The sequence below is a fragment of the Lissotriton vulgaris genome, chromosome 4_1 (genome assembly GCF_964263255.1).
Source record: "Lissotriton vulgaris chromosome 4_1, aLisVul1.2, whole genome shotgun sequence".
Lineage (NCBI taxonomy): Eukaryota > Metazoa > Chordata > Amphibia > Caudata > Salamandridae > Lissotriton > Lissotriton vulgaris.
Window position 1 is genome coordinate 526,934,001 of NC_141691.1, and position 23,419 is coordinate 526,957,419.

The 23,419-nt window shown below is 47.0% G+C and overlaps 1 protein-coding gene across 1 annotated transcript in view; it reads left to right on the plus strand.

The window, feature by feature from the left end:
* The first annotated feature begins 1,235 nt into the window (after positions 1–1,235).
* SLC25A14 (solute carrier family 25 member 14) overlaps positions 1,236–23,419 on the plus strand; it is a 329,441-nt gene continuing 307,257 nt past the window's right edge. Inside the window, exon 1 of the mRNA XM_086964677.1 lies at positions 1,236–1,411. The gene's annotated coding sequence lies outside the window, so the exon portion shown is untranslated. The remainder of the gene's footprint in view (positions 1,412–23,419) is intronic.

The window sequence follows — 23,419 nt, forward strand, 5'->3', positions numbered from 1 at the left end:
CCCAACCTGACCAGGTGGCCTATACAGCAATAATCCGAAGCACGAATGATGGGGCGAAAACGACAGACAAAAGCCAAGTGACTCCACCCCATGAATATCCTCCGTTGGAACAACTGAACAAGTGTAACGACTGTCCACCACAATTGCAACTCCTCCTCCCTTGCCCACCGACTGGTCTTCCCTCAGTATATAATAATTTTGGGGGAAGCATTAGATATATCAGGACTAGAGGAATCTCCGAGCCAGGTCTCAGTCAAAAAAGACACGCTGGATTGGACTTGGTTAATAGATTAAAAAGATCAAGGGCATGTTTACCCAAAGACCGCGTGTTGAGTAACATGCAAGAGTAGTTTTTTCGTTGGCTTTCCCCAGTCATGTCTAGAACAACTGGGCCTAGGGAGCGCGGGATTTCCATGCTAGATGTTGTTGCACCAAGGATATTGGTTGCATAACTAAATACTTATAAGGTCCCAAAAGCAAGACCTATTGGCTATGCCAATGCTTGTTCTTTGAGTTCTATGGTTTGTAGTCTTGGTTTTATAATGTAATAAATAAAGACTTTTAGTCCCAGAATTCAAAGAAAGAAAAAACAACCTGTGTAGAGCTAGGCTCGGCATTCGACCTGTATTTTAAGTCCAGGCTGGTAAAAATATTAGAAAAACAATAAAACCCTGCACTTCCCCCTTCTGAAAGCTACACCTAAAACGGCAAACACATGAAGAAATCCGTTTTTAAAAAAGTAATGTCTAGCCGTCTAAATCGTATCGGAATGATTATTGAGCAACCAGAGATATCCTGATAATGTTTCTCATTTTTTTTTTATCTTCCACCTCCTGACAGTTCCAGATTAGCAAAAACGTAAACGAATGGCTATTATTTTTTTCTAACAAAGTTGGCAACCCCTACTAGTTACGCAATTCCCGCTCATGCTGCTGTACTATGAAGCAAATGCATTTTTGCTCGCAAGATTTCATTCCAAATGAGACGTATTCGATATTAACATTCAAAGAAACACGTAAAAATACAGTGTTCGTACCGAGCACAATATTTACTCTATTGGTAAAACGAGAGGTGAAACAATTCGATATTTTGATTCAAACTAGCTTTTTCGTTCTGAGATTAAGAGCCGGAGGGAGACACTTGAACCACACAATGGGATGGCAAATGTGAAGTCAAGGTTGAAATTTGCCAACCAGAGCAGGAAGTGACATTAATGAGAAAGGCATTGTGGGTCTTCCAATAGAACAGGAAACAAGCCGGTAGAAAGAACGGGTCTGACACTGAGTGGAACAGCAGAGGGCTCCGAGCATGGTTTCTTTAACTGGCTGAAGGGAACCAACACCGGCGCGAATTTCGCAGTGACCGCTCTTACCCAGTGAAGCAGTTTGGGGCTGGCAACAGCAGGCATCTGGTATGGATAGTTTAAGTTATTTCGGATTTAGCGACACGTGCAGGATGATCTTGAAAGGCACGCTGCAAAAAAGCGCCATAAAATACGTGCAAATGAAAGATCTCAGTGAGTAGCTGTGTGCCTGGTGCGGTTCGTACGTTCATCCCTTTGCATTGTGGTATTTCTGTGTGTACGTTTCCACTATAAATGTATACGTACAAAGACCAGAAAAAAAGGGAAACTTTCCAGATTGCTCACTTGGCATCAGCGTCTGTGACACAGGCATCCTCGGCGAGTGTGGCATACACGCATTACACGCATCACAGCGGAAACACCAAATCGAGATGGACAGTGTGTCTGCCACCAGGGCTGTTGAATACCTGCCCTGGTAGGGATGTCACTCACCAATGGTGGAAGAATAAACTTTAGCAACAAACTGAATGTTAAGATAGTTTTGGAAGGTGAGGTTACTCGTTTGATACTGGTAACTCTGTGGTTAGAACACCTGCTTAGATCTGTATGCAATATCTGGTTATAGCTTTGAATCATGAAATAGCTCAGAGGGTTGATGTGCCTACTGCAAACATCTGCATGTATCCTGTATGGTATAATTTTTAATCCTTGTGGTTTTTGTAAAATATTTTATTGATCTTTTACAATGTGAAAATTTGCAGTCAATATGACCATGTGGATTTTTAACTTAATATTTGTAATGCAAGTTTGACTTTTGAATTGCTAAACTGGGCTTGGATGGTAATGATGGCAGTACATATTATGGTGTCTATATATCTTGGAAACTTGTGAAGTGACATTCAAGTGTACCTTTGTCTGTTGCTGAATCTGAGAGGAAGGTTACACCTCCGATGCTCTACTTGACACCCAGCTGCTCCCAGCGGGCTGTGACAACTCGAACAGTACAAGTTAATTATTGTCGGGCGATGGACAGTGCCTGCCTTCAGGATGTTCTTTTGAACATCAAAGTGAACTGAATGTGCATGGACCCTCGAATGTGTGTTGGTGTCTGGCGATGGGGCATATTCGAGAAGATCTAGTGCAACCAACCTGAATTCTGGTCCATCGCTGCTCCTGAACTAGAATCGTGCTGGTTCACAGTCTGTCCCAGCACTGGTTGTCCCATGTTATGTTTTTATAGGGACAGTCCTTACTATTGGGACAGAAGGGAGAGGATGTGTCTAAATTGCTAATGTTCTAAACCTTGCACGCCAGTTTTACCACACTTTATTCTACTGAGCGTCGTGTTTCACATCTGTCAAAGTGCGCACATTAGAAACAGGATAAGAAATAGTACAAAGCGTCGTAGAAACAGGCACCAGTAATGTTTGCCTTTTGTATATTGCATTCACAGCATACAAGTACGAAGCCACACATACAAGAGGCACACAGAGACACACACCTAAAGACATCGATTTCACACCTTTCAGTACACTGACTCCAGCAGTAATAACTATAAACGGGTGCAGCAAGAAAGAATAGGATAATGTGTATCTGGAGGTACGTGTGATGCAATTGAGAGGAGCGGTGGTGGTGCATGACAAGTAGCAGTGGGTGCTGTGAAGAGGTCAACACTGGCTATTGCTAATCACAGCAGCACTGAGTTTTATGTATTGTTCATGGCCACAGGACTGTGTGCATTTTTAACCAAGACAGTTTATTTAATTTTCTATTTAAACTAACATTTGCATATGGAATATATTCCCATACAAGGAGGATAGTTACTACACAATATACTTTGAAGTAGCGTCTCGGCACAACAGGAAGTTCTGCATAATTCTTATCAAGAGAAAACCATTCCCCAATTAGTAAAACAAAAGATCTGCCCGTCCTTCGTTTCAGACACTCCCAACTACTTCACCAGTTCTTCTTCAACATTAGAAAACCTATACAGTGTATTCTACGTTGTTGATATCAAGATGAGGGCCATCCAGTGACAAAGGTGCAATTTTACAAGTACACTGGCAGTGTGATTAAAGCATACACCCTGAAAGAGTGCTTCCCAGTGAAATTGGTATGTAAAGAGATTGAGTGCCGTCAGTCTAGGTGGATGCGTGAGAGATGGGTGGCCCTCTGAGAGAGATGTCACCAAAAGTTCCTGGGTTCCTGTATGACCTAGAAATTTGTAGGAATCTCACTTATTTCATGGATATGCTTTTCCATCGCCATCATCTTCCACAGTTGAGCATGCCATTGGGTGAGTTTTTTCAGTGTTCAGCTGTTGTCACTTTAGCTGACCCCAAGAAGTTTAACGTTATGTTATCCCCTGGGGTTTAGTCGTCCAGTTTGGCTGGTTGTATATCTAATACGACTTTGACACATTGTTGGGAATTGGTAACCCAGAATTTTGCCCAAAGGGTTTTATTTATGGACAATACCACCAAATTACCATGTGTGCCACAGTTTCTCCAGAAAAGTGGGCTACTCGTGGGTGGAATCTATGTAGTTTCACTAGGTGCCACTACCATTCATATATCACTGTATAGTGTACCTCTCTGCGTAAAATGCAGATGGTCTTCTTTGTGTCATCTCTTAGGTGTATCCTCTGGGGTGCAGACATTTCTCTTACTATAGCTGTCGACCACTTACCTTTATTTGGAATAGCAGTGTGTTGAGTTGCCTCCAACAGTAGACTGTAATGTGGAATCTATCCCTCTAGTGCCATGAATATATGTGTACACATTTTTCAATGTCTGTAGTGGCAGCATCCTTCATTAGAGGGTGCAAGATACAGCGTCTGATAAGGGCATAACAGAACCTTTCAGATTCTTCCAAGTTACAGTTTATTGTATGCTGATTGACTGATTAGCGCACCTCCTCTGTGAGAGACCAAGACAGTTACTGTTCGGTCCACGGTTAAATGGGACTTTGCATGCTCCCATGTTCTGATCATGTTACCAGTAAGGCTGCTGATGGAAGTGTCAAGAGACCTGCCGCTCCGGGGTTTCCAGATACGGTCGAAAATGATTTTCCCAGTAACCGCCCAAGCCATTTGAGGTCATAGTTTGTCCATGGCTTTCGTACTCCCCTCTGTTATCACACCTGAGTGGGCAACCCATCAGTTAACTTTTAATTTGAAAAGGCAACTCCATCTCTCGTCTGGGCTTGCACATAGTCATGCATGCTAATCTTGGGCATCGCCCACTGGGTACCGTGACTGCCCCAAAATGGATTTTGGTGTAAGATGCGGAAGGAGTCTAAGAACGTCATACTATGCTCTCCGTAGACACACCCAGTTTAGTTTGGCTGAAGGCTTTTGCCATCTTGATAGTGCCTAAAGTGTGAAGGGTTGGCTTTGTCAGCTTTCACCCCATTGGTTAGGGCGTGCCCAGGAGTCCTTCCCAATCCACTCACTTGTGCCAGGCATAAATGTGGCACCTCCAGGTTGTTGCGTAAACTAGTGCTCTGGCCTAGTTCTACAAACTTTGGCTTTTCATTTAATAGGTACTTGAACTCAGTTCATACTAAAGTATACAAAAAAGTGATGGATGGAATGCTTGAATTAATCTCAGCCACTGGTAATTACTTGGGCCGCATCCCATTGTTATTTTACACAGCAAGTAACCTCAGTTTGGACCCAGCTTTATGCAAATCAGTCTTGATCTTGCTCCAGTTGGAACAGACCAGCCTGAACTGCCAAACCAGGTCCTCCTGAACCAGAACACAAGCAACCCAGGGCCAGTTTTGCCCTAATTATGGACTCATCAGCCAGGTACAGCTTGGTTCAGCACACCAACGCTTGAGCTTGAATGTCCAGGTTGTTGTAGCTACACACAACCTCGCTTGAAATATATGTTGTTGTTGTCTCCGTGCTCTCTGGGTTACTAATAGCCCTGTAAGGTAGTCGGGGGTAGAGTGGTAATTCAAATTCTATTTTGTTCTTTAGAATATTACACGCAAGCTCTTCCGTAAGAAAAAACAATATATATTTAAAAGTGTTTATTTCAACAGTCCCCTCTTGTTTCTTAGTCCATGAGTAATATCCATACAGAATATAATTAAAACCGCATTAATGCATGTCACTAACAACAAGAATAATATGAACATTTCTAACCTGGTTGGAATGTCCTAGGCAAAACAACACCCTTCTTTTTATGCACAATACTATAGGAGCATTGAGTAGTTAACTTGCCTCTATAGTTTCTTGGGATTCAACACACTGCATACATGTGCACAGCATAGAAGCTGTGGTTATCAGGTGTCAGCCAGGAGAGAGTTTCCTCCATCGGAAAAAAATAATAATACACACTAGCTGCGTTCAGCTCCTCTCCTCTCAGTATTGGCTCAATATCAGCTTTCAGCATATAAATGTGTGCTGCAGCAGTACGGCAGGACGTCTTGCGCTAACGGATATCAACCATTATGATGGTTCAAGACATAACGGGTCTAAACTAGTATAGCAAAAGTACATCAATTCAAACTACATGTTTACTTTGTGCATTTACTGTCTGACCTTGAACCATAGATCACCAGGAACTTGTATCAGATGTATGTCACCTTAGGTGTATATGAAGGCCATTGTTTGGATGACTTGACACTTTGAGTTTCATGAAAGATAGTGGAATAAGGAAATGGGTCAAAGGTAGACAGGCTAACTTAACGGGCTGGCTCAAAAAAGAGTCTTGCCTTATGGTCTTTACTAGGCACAAACTCAAGTACACTCCTGTTGGACTTGGCCCTTTTTTGTAGGGTCATCCCTGAACTTTTTTGCCTTCCTCCTGTATTTTTTCTGACCTGTTGTTGGCTGTTTTATGACTCTGGGCACTTTACCACTGCTGATCAGTGCTAAAGTGCATATTCTCTCCCTATGGTAACTTGATGTATGGATTAGTGATTCCATGATTGGTTGGTTTGGTTTACTTGTCGGACCATAGTACAGTGCACTGAGTGTGCCAAGGGCTTGTAAACCAAATGCTGCTGGTGGGCTTACAGCACTGGTTGTGCCACCCACAGAAGCAGCCTGTAAAAGTGTGTCTTCGGTCTGCCATTGCAGAGCCTGTGTGCAGTCTGGTACTGCCATGTTGACTGGGCAAGAGCACTCACTTGCTAGTCCCTAAACCTTCCCTTTTCTGCATATTAGTCACCCCTATGGTAGGCCCCAGGGCAGGGTGTATTGTAGGTAAAAGGTAGGACATGCCCTGGTGTGTGTGGCATGTCCAAATAGTGAATTACAGCCATTTTCGTTTTTCACTATTGCAAGACTACCTGTTCCCCATAGGCCAGAATGGGCAGTTTGATTATTACATTTTATAATCCTAACTGACTCCGGGAACTAGGTTGAAGTTCGAGTTTAGTATGGCTGAACTCAGAATGATAAAATGCATCTTTTAGTGAAGTTGGTTTTAACATTGTGTTTGAAAATACCACTTTTAGATAGTAGGGTAGGTATTTTATTGCCTAACTATCCAAGCCTGGCTCTACTAGGTTGTGTATTCCTTTTCTGGAGTTTGAGTGACAGGGGCTGGGGGATTCCAGGAGACTGGGTGAGTCAGCACAGGGCTGAATAGAGAGATCTGCTTGTAGATCGGTGCGATGAGTTGCACCTGGGCCCTGAATAGGGCTGTGCCTTCCCTCCACAATGTTGGCTCCACCTCCTGTGGTGTCTGATGTCCGTGGCTTTCACTGTGAAAGGAAAGAAGGAGTCTTGTTAACAAAGTGCTCCAGGACTGACCAGAGCTGGTTTGGACTAGGCAAAGGCCTCTCTGCCTTCAGAGACCAAAGGGAAAATAGGTATGAAAGAGGGGACCCAGACCCTAGAACTCTAGATCACTTTTGGGAAACAAGAAGAAACCTTTGCTGGGGAGAGGAACTGAGGAAGAGACTATCCCTAAGCTGAGTGCTGTCTGGGGGATTGGCCTGCAGTGGTTGCCTGACTGCCACAGAAAGGAGAAAGAACTTTGTGCTACTTTCATTCAACTTGTGAAGGATCTCCAAGGGCTTGAGATAGAGCTGGCCTCTTACTGAAGTCTCAGGGACAACAGACTTCACCCACCAGCTCCCCAAGAGTTCTTTGGAAGTGCTTGCAGTTGTGTTGGGCTTTCTGAGGGACTGTGTGTCACAAGGAGCTGGAAGCGCGACTCACGAAGAAGCATGTTGCCGCAGCAGCCACTGTTGTTGCATCACTGAAGAAAGGTGTCGCTGCTGTCGCTTGGCCTCGCAGAAGCACCTCACATCGCCGGAGTAGACTGTCGCCGTCGCATCATCGAAGAAGTGTGTCGCCGTCACAGCTACTTTCGTCGCAGCACTGAAGAAGGGTGTCGCCGGTGTCGCATCGCCGAAGCGTCTCGCATCACCTGAGAAGAGGGTCGCCGTCGCATGTGATGCCGTCGCATCACCCGAGAAGCGTGTCGCAGGGCCTTTCGCGGCTCAGAACAATCGTTGAGTCGCCGCACGGCCATCCGGCATGCACGCATCGTGTTGCATCAAGGAAAAGACGCCATTTTTATTTAATTGCACCGGATCTTCATCGCATCACGGCGCTGCTGGTTGCTTCGCCATGGATGCGCAGTAAGAAACTGATGCATCCCCTCCCCACGCCGAGAAGAACCGACGCATCTCATACGCAGCAGTAGGGACCCAACGCATTACCGTACTTGCTTGTAAGGAGCAAACTCATCACCTTTCCTGCAGCACTTTCGTTGTATAGCGTTACTCATTCAAAGGTACATTCAACTTAAAGTGTCGCATTTTACATCTAAAGAGAACAAAGCTATTTCTACCAGTACAGTATTGTGGATTTTTGTCCTTTGTGATCTTCTGTTAAGTCAATATAAAAATACTTATTTTTATACTACAACTTGTGTGGCGTCCATCTGTAGTGTTGTCACTGGGTTACTGTATGTGCTCACAAATGCTTTACACACTGCCTCTGAGATAAGCCTGTCTGCTTGTGCCAAGCTACCAAGGGGGTGAGCAGGGGTTATTTTAGGAGTGTACCCCCTTACCCTGACTAGACGCAGTACAATACGGATTTCGATCAGGGATGGGCACAGTGGAGCAAGTTTTAAATTTTGTTCTATTTTGTTCTATTACAGGGGAAATATACTAGAGCAAAAGAGGGACGTTTTTACGCAATTTTCGTCGGCGTTTGATTGAGTAATACACAATAAGTTATGGGAAACACTAGAGGAGATGAAAGTGGGCCCAGCTATTGTTCTCTTCTTGAGACAATTATATTCAAATGCTATCGCCAGAGTAAGGTTTGGGTTGACGGGGGAATGCACTAGGTCTTTCCGTATACAGAAGGGGGTGAGGCAGGGCTGCGTGCTGGCCCCATTCCTTTTCTCATTATATACTAACAGCTTGGAGAAGGAATTGGGTGCTAGCAACATTGACTCTCCAAAGGTTGGAAACAGGCAGATCATCTCCCTTTTGTATGCGGATGACGCCGTGTTAATGGCAAGAACGAAGGTTGGCGCCCAAAAAGCATTAAATAAATACGTAGATTACATGGAGAATAGGGGCCTTAAACTTAACGCTAAAAAGTCTTTTGTGATGGGATCTGGCAAAGGTGGAGCCAGATGCAATCAACTTAGTGTGGCAGGTCTTCAATTACAAGCTACGAAAACGTTTCCATATCTAGGAGTTACAATCGAGGCAACAGGGGCTTGGGGCCCTGAGGTGAAAAATAGATCTTTAGCCTTTAAACGCTCGGTTGCGGCTGTAAAGCACTTTGCAAGTAAATTGGGCAAAAAACAACCAGAAATTATGCTCAACATATATGTGGCTAAGTGTAGAAGCATTGCTCTCTACGGAGCAGGGATATGGGGATACCAGGATGTTTCAATGCTCCAAATCATAGAAAACAACTTTTTTCGATACCTTCTGTCCCTTCCGAAAAGTATATCAGTCTACAATTGTCATATGGAACTAGGAATGGAATATTTGACAGACCTGATTAAAATCCAGCCAATTTTGCTTTGGAGGAGAATTTGGGTGACGCCAGAATTGGGCCTAAATCGAGAAGTAATTAACGACGTCATGGCCCTTGACAATGTAAAAAGTATCAAATGGCTTGAGTATGTGAGGAATGTTTTTATGGACATTGATAGGCCAGAATGGTACTACAAACCTGAACTAATTGGGATAATCCCAAAGAAAGCCTTAAAAAAAACTATGTATGGAGCATTTTAACATTCTAAGGCTTGGGAGTGAAGTCAGCAAAAGATCTGTGCTCGAACACCAGTCGTTGCTGACTACTTACAAAATACTTTTTTTTTTTTAAAATTTGTTTTTATTGCAGAATTAGAAACCACAGAATACAAAGGCTCAACCAGTCCACTCGTAATGTCCCCCGTGCAAGCATTAAAACGTATACCATACACAGCCATTCAGCCCGCATCCCGGAGGCCGGGCGGCATAGTACCTTAAATAGCAGGAAGGCATCACGGTGAGTGTCCCTGTGGGACAATGGTCGAAAGATCATTTTACGTATCCGCATTTTACCCCCCCACCCACAACAAATAACATCGTCAGCCATCCCACGTATGCAGGTCAGTGCTACCAGCCGCTTCCCGACCCGCCCCGCGCACTGTAGGGCCCACCATACCTGGCCCATGCCCCTTTACCACCTCCCGCTCATCACCCACGCCCCACAGGCCCCTCACAGCTCAGTGTCGCCATCGCGGTCACCCAACCTCCTGGCTTCCGGCCCACCCCGAACTCCCACTAAACAACCCCCCAGTGTCCCCTCCCCGGCAACTGCTGATGGTGTGTGTCCCGTCCTTAAGTGTAGTATGGATCCCGCTACAGTGTCAATGACAACTCTGAGTTAGTACGCCTCGCAGTGTACACAGGTCCCATTCACTCAGTCCTCATGACTACTTACAAAATACAACCTTACTTAACCATCGTGACTTTGGGATTTGAACGCTTTGTCCTGCCCAGATTCAGGTTCAACATTTTTCACCACTTAGTTTCATACCCGGCTAAAAATGACTGGAATAGAACTCTGGCTCCCTGCCCATGTGACAATGTATCCACCCAGACCACCTTCCATCTAGTACTATTATGCAAAATGTATAAGAAAGAGCGTGCTAGATGGTTGAAACAATACTTGAGAGATGGGGCATGGCGGCAATGTAGGCCAGCTTATCTGAATCTGCAACAACTAGGAAACCCTCTGTGTATTAGGACTATGACGATGTTTTTAAAAAGTGTTTTGAAACAACGGAATTCATTATGAATTCACGATCATTCGATTAATCACCCCAATTGATTTAATAATTTTTTAATTATTTATTATGTGTATTTGTAAAGACATATCTTTTGTATGAATTGCTTTTATGATTTTTAATAGGTGAAAATCGAATAAAGCTTTAAAATTGATTGAAACCTCCCGAGTCTGGAGGCAATTGAAGGCCGCCAGGAAACTCCTATCCGCTCTTGACACTGACAGAGCGGAGTACGCGGTGCTTTGCCTGAAGCACAAGTATTACACCGGTGGGGACAGGTGCGGCCGGCTCCTGGCGCACAAGCTCAGGGTGCAGCATCAATAGCACAGGGTGAAGGAACTAGTTACCCCTACCGGGGGGTCGGTCACGGAGGACGGGCAAATCGCGGAAGCTTTCCGCGACTACTACGCAGACCTCTACGCTGGCGAGGCCCCCTCCACACAGACTGAAACGGACTATCTAGACTCGGTGTCGCTCCCGTCGCTGACGCCGGATCAGGCCCAATATCTGGAGCGGGAGATCCGGATTGAGGAGGTGGTTACGGCGATCTCCCAGATCAAGACTGGTAAGGCCCCGGGACCTGATGGTTTTATCCCTCTCTTCTACAAGACCTTCTGCCAGGAGCTCGCGCCTCTTTTGACGCGTCTTTTTAATACATTCTCGGAGCCGGGTGCCATTCCCCCTGAATTCCTTCAGGCTACGGTCTCTGTGATCCCGAAACCGGGCAAGGATCGGACTGCTTGCGGGTCCTACCGCCCAATCTCACTTTTGAACACAGACCTGAAGGTTTTCACTAGCATTCTGGCGGCACGTCTGGCGCTTCACCTCCCGGGCTTGGTCGATTCGGATCAGGCTGGCTTTGTACCAGGCAGGCAGACTGTGGACAACACGAAGAGAGTGACTCATATCCTTGAGAAGGCCTCGAGGATTCCCGGGGAACGCATGCTCCTCTCCATTGACGCGGAAAAGGCGTTTGACAGGGTGCACTGGCCTTATTTGGAGAAGGTCTTGGGCAAGTTTGGGGTCGGCGAGAAGTTCCGGCACCTGATTTTCAACTGCTACCGTTTCCCATCTGCGGTAGTCCGGGTGAACGGAGGTAGCTCTCGGCACTTTCCAATAGAGCGTGGTACAAGACAGGGGTGCCCGCTGTCCCCTCTGCTCTTCGCTCTCTATATGGAGCCGTTCGCTCAAAGGGTCCGCTAGAACCCCGACATCATAGGAGTCCGGATGGGAGAGTTCCATCATGCTCTCAGCCTCTATGCGGACGATGTCATACTGACACTCGACGACCCGCGGAGGTCCCTGCCTGCAAGTATCGCGGAGCTGGACCTCTTTGCTACGGTGGCGGGCTTCAAGGTGAACCTTGGGAAGTCTGCGGCCCTTGATATCTCGCTGACTAGCGCCACCAGAGCTGACCTGCAGAGGCTTTTCCCCCTGAGCTGGTCCGGGGATCGGATTCCGTATCTGGGGATCCTTTTGGCACCCTCACTCCCTGCGATGGTCACAGCCAATTACACAGCTTTGAGTGCAAAGATCAAGGAGGAGTTGGCCCGCTGGGACAGGGGCACGTTGTCGCTGTTGGGCAGAGTGGCCGCGGTGAAGATGACCCTCCTGCCACAGGTCCTGTACCTGTTCAGGGCGCTCCCGCTACAGCCCCCCAAAGGATGGCTCGCGGAGACTCAGTCGGCCATCGCACGTTTTGTGTGGCAGGGCCGTAGACCTCGGATCAAACGGACCATAGCTACAATGGCGCCGGAGTTTGGTGGACTTGGGATACCAGACCTGCAGAAGTATTTTCAAGCCACCCATTTGGTGGAGTGGAGCCGGTGGGAATCGGATAAACACTGGCTGTTTCAGGACCAGGCTGTAGCAGGCAGAACGCTACAAGAGGTGCCTTTCCTGAGAAGGGCCCACCGGCCCCCTAACCTTTATGCCTCCTTTGTGACGCGGGTCCCGCTCCGTGTGTGGGACTCTGTGGCCACCAAGCACGAACTCACTACCTTTCCCTCTCCCTTCACGCCACTGATTGGTAACCCGGACTTTGGCCCGGGTATGGAGCCTGGAGCCTATGATCACTGGCGGGCTAATGTTTCATTTTATATCATCTATATGGCCCAGAGGGTGTCATTCCCTTCCAGGACCTGCGTCGGGATTATGGCCTCCCCGAGACGGAACGCATGCGGTATATGCAGGCACGTCACTGGGCGCTACAGCCTCAAGTGCGTGCGACGGCAGACCGGCCGATCACACCGTATGAGCGCTGGCTAGTGACTCGCTCGTCGGACGCCAAGCTCATCTCTGACTTGTATAAGATGCTGCAACCCCCCCCTTTCACATCTACAACCCGGGTAGGGAGCGGTGGGAACGGGAGCTTGGTCGAGTCCTGAGCCATACTGAATGGGACCACATCTCCTACCGAGCGCGCCACTCCGCCTATCACACCGGGCTCACAGAGACCTTCACCAAAATCACAACCTATTGGTATCGCACTCCTGAGAAATTACATAAGATGGACCGCTCAATACCTGGGACATGTTGGCGCAACTGTGGTCAGACTGGCACACTTACTCATATATTGTGGGACTGTCCCACTGTCCCCTTCTGGCTCCTTACTGGGAGGAGGTCCTCAATGAGGTTGACAAATGCTTTGGAGTAGAACTACCCCGTCTCCCTGCATATGTCCTACTGGGTTTGCCGAATGGATTGATGTACCCTCTCAGATCTAAAAGGGGTAGACAGACAGCGATAGCTTTGGGGTCAGCAGTACAGAACATACTCATTCACTGGCGCTCCACCACGCTCCCCACTGTTGTCGGCTGGCTGCACAGATTGTGGCATGTCCTTGGCATGGAGAAGCTGTCCCTAGTGGTGGCGGGGGACGTAGACGCTTTTGAGGAGCTGTGGGCACCCTTCCATAATTTGTTACGCTCAGAATTCAAAGAAATCACTTGCCTTAGGTATCTTAGACTGTTGCGGCTGACACCGCCGCCAGACCTGCCTGTTTAATCGGCCCAAGCTGGCAACTGGTGGTGGGGGTAGACAATAGGTAGCCACAGGGGAAGAGCGAGTGGTAGACGGCACAGTACAGGGGGTGGGGGTTTGGTGGTTGGGGGTTGTTGGCTGGGTGGGAGGAGGGGTAGAGTTGTCCCCCCCCCCTTTTTTTACTTCCTTTTTCCTTTTTCCCCCCTTTTGTTTTCGTCCACAGGTGCGCGAGCTGTGAGATCCAGGCACGACTGTGCCCACCATGTTGAAAGGACTGCCTTTATGCATCTAATGTACCATGCGCACTGCTTCTGTGAGGCACCTGTGGTTATATGTTTGTTTTGTTGTTTCTTTCCTCACCCTGCTTCAATAAAATACTTTAAACCTAAAATTGATCGAAATTGACTAGACGCAAGGGTCCCTATTTTGTCAAAGGTACCTACCTCTGCCAACTAGAGACCCCCAAATCTAACAACTCCTATACCTGAGAAAAATCAGGAAAGGACTGAACCTGCTCTCTCTTGTACCCAGGACATGGAACTGGACTCCAAGGGTCATAAGGCTGACCTTCTGTTAAAGCTACAGGGATACAACAAGCTATAAGATGCCTTTTTCTGCAACTGCCCAGCTGATCAGTGGCAACTACGCCTGGACTGGACTCTGCTTCTTGACCAATGCCTGACAACATGTGGGTCTCTAAATGCCTCTTCTGAGGTCCTGGGGGCCTTTAAAGTGTGCTCCTGTGGTGGATTGGTACTTAAAAGACTAAAGTCAGCTTGTAAATTCTTTAACCAGGCTGAACCTAGTTATTGTGTCTGATCTACACTCTATCGCAGTCCGCATCAGATTACTCCAAGGTTTCGGTCTACCCTGAATATTGGCGGTCATTGGCATTTAAGCTTTTTGGTGCTATTCCTACTTAAGACTTTAAAAAGTAATATATTAAATAGTCCTTTCTGGATTTTTGTTACTTCTGTGTCCATTTTTAAAAATGATATTTTACTCTATTTTTCTAATTCGGTTTGGGATTTTTATTGTTTTGCATTTCAACTTTATTCCTTGGAGATCAGCTCGGGTTAATTTAGTGTTGATTCAGCGGGTTACCAGCAACAGGTAATCTAACACCACATGCTCGCCTAGGCCCATCAATTCATTCACAGCACACTGGCAATAACCACTGAGGTCCTATTTCTGTAATTCTCTAGATTAGTTATTTCTAGTCCTTAACTAATCTTTCACTGATCAAAAAGTTCTTTCCTCAGGTCAATGGACCATTAGTTGAACTAGTTGATGGGGAAATGACATAACATTTCAATATACTTACACATTGGAAGTCTGGATGTATTTTAAATTTGATCTCAAATTAAATTCATGTGAACCACTTGTACAGAACAAACTCCGTCTCTCACAGGAAGGAAGATTCAAATAATCAATCAAAATGCACTCATTTATACTTTGCAATGACACTGCATGAAAGGGAGAGGATAGACAGAAAAGCACATAAGCGCATACAGAGATAATATTTATATTTAGCCAGAATGTTGTGAAAACCTACGCCTAGGAATTGGTAAGGGTCCCCCAAGGAAGATCTGGCGAACAAAGGCTTCAGGACAGGACAGTCAACCTCTCTATCACCGCCGCTTGTGTAGCACCCCTCTCTGACACTCTTTTCCTCCTAGAGATTCTTCCGCGATCTTCTTCTAAATTAATTTGCTTAAGATAATTGGCTCAATAGTTTGATTCTTCTTCAGCATCACTCGTCACTCCGACAGCATCCCGGTTTGGACTTTTGCAACTCCGTCTGGAACTTCTGTACTCTCGGACAGCATCCCGGTCTCAGTGCTCACTCAACTAACTAATGCTACCTCAATTATACCTTTCTGTATGCTAGTACAGCCCATTAATGTTTCAAACGTATGAAATTACTAACTCTGATAGGACAGGCAAGGGGAGGTGCTCATCACACCACACTTATTTCCCAATATTTTCTTTCAGTTTTGTTTTAAATCCCACCCCTTAAGTTTTATACATCAGTCTTTATTCCCACCCATATTCACAATGTAATTGTCTCATATTAGGAAAAAAAACTGTAGTTCCAATCTATTTCAGGGGACTGCTGTTCTGGTTTTCATGAATATATCCATCGAGGAACCTTAGACGAGGTTCAAGTTGACATTGCGTCTTCTAGCTTGGTTGCACTACGCATGTGTAGTAGAACGAGAGGGAGAGACTGTGGTTCCTGCTTCTAGGCCCATAATAAGCACTATTGAAAGAGTCAAAAAGACAAATGTTAAAATCAAAAATAAATGGTTTCACTGTATACCACCTATGTCTACTCTAATCCTTTTACTTATTAATATTATTATTATTATTATTCCCGCATTAGCATTTGTAGAATAGCTGGGTTTCGTTTTTCAGAAAGCACGTGGCAAGCATGTGAGTTTCAAGCGGCCATTTTGTTAGCTACTGTGCAAGTGCAGAAACTTCCCTCCAAGCGAAAGATACGTCCTACTACGTAGATGCATGCGCACTAAGGATTGTCGGTTAGCGGCCATTTTAGAATCACACTCTGGTTACTGGTTAATAAGACACATAGGCAAGCTTCATTCTAATTCATAAATGTTTGTGTAATGCATGTTATTTCCACAAAACAAGTTTAGTACGGGGTTAGTGGTTACATGAGAAGATTGCTACCAAGCAAGTCTCCTTTTCACGAGTCCTTGCTCCATCAGTGTCTTTGAGCGTTCACCTTGACCAGGGTTGCGATTATTCCTTAAGGTATGTTGTCACCCACCCAAATAATTATACAGTTTCTTACAGTAGAGAAATGTCAATGAAGTTGGTGGGAAGTTTACCCACAAATATGTGATATTTTTCCATTCCCTTTGGAAGGGACTCGCTCCTTAAGCCGTTGCAGCTGTGGTCCTGGGGTAGATTCAGATTCACTTTCTTGTACTCCTTTAACCACTCCTGGAGTCTGGGAGCAATTCAGATGGAGAGGTGAGCATTAGAAGCTTGTGGCATGATTTTATGGTCATTTGGACTTAATTTGAGACCCAATACTGTTGCATCCTCTCTCACCTTGCTAGCATAGGGGTTCAGTGCTAGGCGATAAAAAGAGGGGCGAAAGGAGACACCCCAGCGAGGGAAAAGGCTTCAGAGGTTCCCTCATTGATAACTATTTGTAATGTGAGGGCTCTATATCTTTCCATGACAATCACTCTAATTCTTGGTCCAAATCCCATCCTTTCTGACACTTTGAGCAGGCAGTGCCAATCCATCCGATCAAATGCCTTTTCAGAATCCAAAGAAACTAGGGATGCCGAAACACTTTTCTTTTTGGCTTTTGTGATCAGGCGGATAACACTTCTAGTGTTGTCACGCTTCTAGCTTTTGTTTGATGAATCCCAGCTGGGTCGGGTGGATAATGTCTGGTAGTACAGGCTCTATCCTTGTGGTCCGAATAATTGCATAAATCTTTACATTAATATTCAGCAGTGTGATTGGTTGATATGAAGAACAGAGTGTGGGGTCTTTACTAAGTTTTACTATTAATCAGATGGAGGCCTCTGCCATCAATGGTGTGAGGCCATCAGCTTGGGTGAAAGTATTGAATAGTTTCGAAAGATGGTCGTTAACAAAGCTGAAAATGTTTTGTAAATCATGTCTGTGCCTGGAGCCTCATTGAGCTTCAGGGTTTTTATGGCAGCTCTCACTTCCTCAGTGGTGATTGGGGCTTCCAGGGATTCTTGCTGCTCTAGTGTCATTTGGGGAGGCAGACGGGTCTCTAAATAGTTTCTCTGGTCTGACTCTGAATAGGTCTTGGAAATAGAGGTCCCTGTAACAATACCAGAAGGCGTTGCTTTGATCATCTTCTTCACCCTCTTTCCTGGCATCCGGCAGTTTGATCTCTCCTATACATCGGCCTGCATGCGCTGCAATAGTAAAACAACCACTTGCAGCTGTCCAGGACTTTTCACAAGCTCGTGCTTGTGCCGTTTTTTCCACCAATATTTCTATTGGTGTTTGCATTCGTCTTCCTTAAAAGGCAGCACACAAGTGGGTAAAGCCGCGCGCATGTCCCACCTTTCCCAGCCAATGTAACAACCCACAGCCTAAGGCTTGCAATTACGCGCACAGGCCACATCTGTTTTCAATTATTGTGCCTAGACGTGGGTGCGATAATTGAAAACAGATGGGCTGCTCGCTCTTCCAAGCGTGCGCGCACCACTTGTGGGCTTCCTTCATCCGTTGCTGTCCTCCCCACCCCTTTGCCTGTCAACCTTGTTTTTTAAGTTTCTAGGATACGCGGCTCTGCCGTTCGCAGAGAGCTGTCTCTGGGCTCCAGGTTCAGCTGTGGTGGTGTCATGGGGTTGCTCTGCCATATGAGGGGGTTGGGGGTGGGGAGGAGGTGGAGGTGAGGCACAAGAACAACTGTCTTGTGTGCCTTCCATCCCTTAAAAAAAACATTGCATGGTTTCTGCGGCACTGCCAGTGCGCAGTTACAATAAGCAGAGTACAAAATGGTGTTTACAGTTACAACTGAGAATTGCCTCAATGATATTTTCAATGAACAAAACTGGTTGCCAGTACTGTGCAACAATTCACTACAAAGTAGGTGAATGAACGAACAATTGCCCTTGTTGTTACTCAATGATACTTTCTGCATGGCACTCTCGGGGCTTGGGTTGTCTTTTGAGACACTTAGCATTCACCCTGCTCAGATTCGTCCTCTGTGAGGACTGTACATCTACAGAGTTTGTGCAAACTGGCATTCTCAAGGCCGCAGCCAAAGCTGTCTCTTGGGAGTCCTGCGCTCTTACATCCACTTGGCCCGTTGTTGTCTCTTCGACAGCCACTGGCACTCATAAGGTCGAGTCTAGCTAAGGGAGCCCTGCATAAGGATATTCACTAGTCTCATGCTACAGGGGCGTAACGCAAGCCTCTGCGGTGTAACTTTTCAGGGTCCCCCATTCGTCCCAAGGCTCATATATGTGAGAAACGGGGCTCTAAGGGGCCCATCCTCACATTCTGCAGGGCTTCCCCATCATTTTGCGTTACGCAGCTGCCATGCTGCCTCCATGAGAAAGACAAACAATTGTCATTTTACAGGATCAGGCCTCTCAAGTACACTTGCACTCTCAAGCATACCGCCTAAGCACTCTCATTGGGAGTCCCATGCACTGTCAATCTCAAAACCTAAGCATGGGCAGTCTCTTTGGGAGTCCTGCCGCAGAAATTCACAGGGTAATGTAGTCCATTTCACAGACATTAACTGACTCTCAGGGGGTCGAGTCCATTTTCAGGGGAGCACTGTGTACAGATACAGTAGACCCAGTGAAGTAGTGTGGCTCACTGGTTAGAGGCGGCAGACCCGAGAGCAGAGGACGGCCCGGGACCAGGGTTCGATTCCCGGCGCGGCAGGTTTCTGGACCAGGGTCAGCGGACTCGATAATTCTCTCGCCTCGGTGCCCACTCTGATCAGCGATCACACTCGGCAACTCTGGGCATTAGCTTGCCTCATCTTCACTAACGGCCCCACCAGACCGCCGGGGATGCCTGGTCTCACCCTGGAGATACCCATTAAGGGACCATCTCTCAGGGAAGCCAGGAAGGGTTTCGCAGCGGTCGAAGCGCCTTGGGACCCTACGGGTAAGTAGTGCGCTATATAAATGCCTATACATTTACATTTACATGCTTTGTCTATGAGAACCAGAAGCGATGATGTTCACAAGGTCAGGACTGTTTCCTGGGAGCCCTGAACGCTGGTATTGTCAAGGCCGCCACATAAGCTCTCTCTCCCCGAGGGGCCTTTGCACCGACATTCACACATGGCCTGAGATGTCTCCAGGGCTTTAAGTGGGGTGCAAAAAAGTCGGGGTCTCTAAAAGGGGCGTGGCTTCTCTAATTAAAGGACTGGGTTAAACATGAAAACACATTTTTTGTGTGATTCCTATAGGGTGCCACACAACTGGTATTTTGGTGCAAGAATAATGTCAAATATGTGAAATATAATCAGGAGATAAATCACTGAAATGGAATACCTCCGCGTCTTTTACATTACTTGCTCAGATATCGATCAGTGTTATTTGCCAGGGATGTTAAGGACATGAATATAGGGCTGATAAGGACACCTTTCAATATACGTTTTTAATTACTAACTGGTCTGAGACCAGTAAGGATCTGGCCCACTGAAAGCCCAGGGTATGTCTGGAAAAAGCATGGTAATATGGTGTTGACAAGGCATGAGACGATTGGTCGAAGTGCATTAAAAACAAGCATTTACAATGCAATGGTCTCGGCATTATTAAAGGTAGAGCTATTGGCATTGCTCATAACATTTTTTTAAATCATAAATAAATAGCATTGTCATTTACATTGCCAATTGCTTAATCGTTAAATAAATGGCATTGTCATTTACAATGCCAATAGCTTAATCGCTCGGATATGCATGGCCTATTGCATTTACACCCACACAGAGCCACACATGCAGAGCCACCCACACAGAGTCATTCACATAGAGCCACCCACACACAGAGCAACCTACACAGAGCCACCCACACATAGAGCCACCCACACATAGAGCCAGACAGAAATTATATATATATATACTAGCAGCCCACCCCGGCGTTGCCCGGGGCAGAAGGGGGCTGGGCGCAGCATTTTCCGCCCGCCCCGACATTGCCTAGACCGCCTGCCTCCCGCCTCCCGCCCGCCTGCCTGCCACCCGCCCGCCCGCCTGCCTGCCTCTGCCTTACCTGAGCCGCGCTCCGGACTTGACCGCCACTCCCGGGCCCCCGCCCACCCCTACATTGCTCAGACCGCCTCCCGCCTCGCCTTTCCTGAGCCGCTGCTCCTCCCCGAGGTCCGGACTTCACCGCCACTCCTCGCCGCTCGTCACCGCTCCTCCCCGCCTGTCGTCATCACGCACATCTAGGTCGCGGTCAGCGCTACGTCGCGGCCGGCGCTAGTTTTAAGGGACTACTTTGTTTGTAAATTTAAATTTTTTAATTTACGTTTTATTTTTATTTTATGTCGCCTATGTCCATCTACACACCCTGAGGATTCCAACAATGTATTGGGTGTGTGGATTGGCGCTGTGGTTCCCGAGTTTACCTTGCCAAAAGATTTCTGTTCTCTCTTTATACTAGTAGTATAGATATATAGGCATATATGGGTATAGCCACACATACAACCACACAAACACATAGACACAAATATTAACATACTTACACACAGGAACACACAGTCACATATGAATGTTCTTCTATGCAAGCACAAACAAACCAGCAAGGTAAGGCAAAATGAAATGTTCGCCAAGATCAATACAAAACAGAATTACAGGTATACACACAAAGGTACACGCAAATGTAATCAAAAACACACACGCATACAAAATCACTGTTGCACAACATACACAGAAGCAGGTAACAGTGACACAAACATACACAAACCCAGCTGGGTAAGTAGTCACGTGGCGTTGCATACCCAAAGATGCATACACAGAAACACACGTGTCGGACAATTAAGTGGCAGGCTGGTCGCAGGAACGTAAAATCCCAGGTTTTCATCCCCCACTGCGTAGCCCGTACGTTAGTCCCCGCGAACCCTGTACTACAACAGGGTCAGGAATATGCATTTTTGCATAGCTAGTACGCGGCGGCGGTGCTCAGCTGTGACCAGTGCTCCTTGTTTTATCGACCCTGGAAGGATGATTGGCAGTTGTGAACACAAAACTAAATAAAGTTTTAGAGATAGCCATAGCGCTCCCCCCTCCCCCCACGAAACCACAGAGAACCCCTTCCATGGCGTTGTACGAGTCCACCCAGTACCCCCACAGACCCAGTCGCGCCTCACAATACTTGCGTGGGTGGGGGGAGGGGCATGCACTTGACTATAATAGGCAGCCCCTAACACTCAGCATGAGAGGCGAGGCTGCCACTGCCGGGAACAGTGACACACACACTCATGAAAGGTGCCAGTCACTTCCAGGAACACACCAACTCTGAGGTTCCTGTCACTGAAAGGAAAGCATAGACTCTGATTTGAGGTACCCGTAGCTGCCAGTAGCATAGACACACTACGGTGTCTGCTGCTGGTGGAAGCACGTGCAATCTCAAGAGAGGTGTGTCACTTGAAAGAACATATACATACTCCCTAGTGAGAGCTGCAGTCACTCATTTTAAGAAAAGCATATAGTCTACTCTCTGAAACGAGCCCATGCACCCTAACAATAGGCGCCTCCCGCTGACAAGAACACAAACACACTAAGGAGAGGGGCGTGTCATCGATTGAAATATGCACGCTACATCAAGGGGCGCCTATTACGTGCGCTTGGAAGAGAACTGCTTATCACCAGCAGGGTGACTCCACTGTAATTCAACCCGTATCTCCTGACTCAATAGGAAAATATTCATTCTAATAAGAGGTGTCTCCCAGGAAACATGCACCCTCTAATGAGGGGCGTCGAATATGAATATTTCCACCCTACTGAGAAAGGGGAATCGCCGATTAAGATCAGTTTAAGAGATGCCATGTCGATTATCGGGAATTTCACAATTCAATAAAGAAAACTCGATTTTTCTCTGGTGAGGCACCAAGACTCTAGTACAACAACCCTAACCTTTCGTAACAACGACCTCTTCAACTGTCATTCACAAAATAGAGGAACGCGTCCCTCGTAACTTCCGATCTCTCGCGTTTCCCAGGTGCAAGGCAAGTAGCCCATCTATTACAGGGTTTGTGCTTTGCATTCTGTGACCTATAGTCCTGATTAAAATTTAGATGACGAGGACTACAAATCCCAGGACACAGAGAAAACCCCCTGTCCAAACTGTTTTATTAGCCAAGAAAACAACAATGGGATAAGGGTTATTATTTTTTTAACGAACAAATTATGTCAACCATGTCCCATGCTCCCAGCCCTACCCGCCTCCTGTTCTTCAGGCAATTGGTTCGGTTGGTGGCTCACTGACTGTTTATTTGTAGGCATTTAGTTCAGCTGATGCCTCGCTGAGCTTTCTTGTGCAGGCTTGTAGTTCAGCTGATGGCTCACTTTGCTTCTGTCTGTCCCTGCTTTGTTCGGATCGCGGCGCACACACTTTGTGGACCAATAGCTGCCCCCACACTCCTTCAATGCTCCTTAATTACGCGTCGCTGGCATCACCACTGATCGCCGAAAAGACGAATCTACTAGGATTGTCGAATCTTGTTTTGAAATACTCTGGAGTGATCTCAGCGTTGGAGCTGGAGACCCCCGTAGATCAAGGGAGACCCCCTGGGGGCTCCTCCCTGCCAGGGTGGCTGCTGGCCCTGGTCACCCCAGCTGCTGAGGGGCAGGGGCGGGGCGGCATGGCCCTAGGGGCTGCAGTGGGCAGCGCAGCTCTTGCTCTCACAGGGGGAGAGGGTGGGGGAGGGCAGCGCGGAGTGCAGGTTTCTCCTCTCCAGGCTGTGGGCAGACGGGAGGGCTGAGGGCACAGCAGCGGGACCCGAGAGCACTCTCCGCCGGGTGCGCAGCGGGACAGGGGCTGGGATCACTCTCTCGCAGACCGAGCAGCACTGAGCGCGATCAGAGGTCACTCTCCACCAAACTGCAGGCGGAGCAGGACAGGACAGGACACGGGCAGAGCTCACTCTCCTGCCGGATACAGAGCAGGAGCGGAGATTACTCTCCACCAGGCGGCAGTTGAGCAGGGCAGGTTTCTGGGCAGTGATCACTCTCCACCAGCTGTAGGCGGAACAGGACAGAGCACAGAGCTCCACCAACCCAGGGCTGGACAAGGCTACAAAGTAGGCGGGCAGGACTTGGGGGACGCTCTTCAGAGCCTGTGGAGGAGAGCTTCTCCTTGCATCGCGTGTGGGC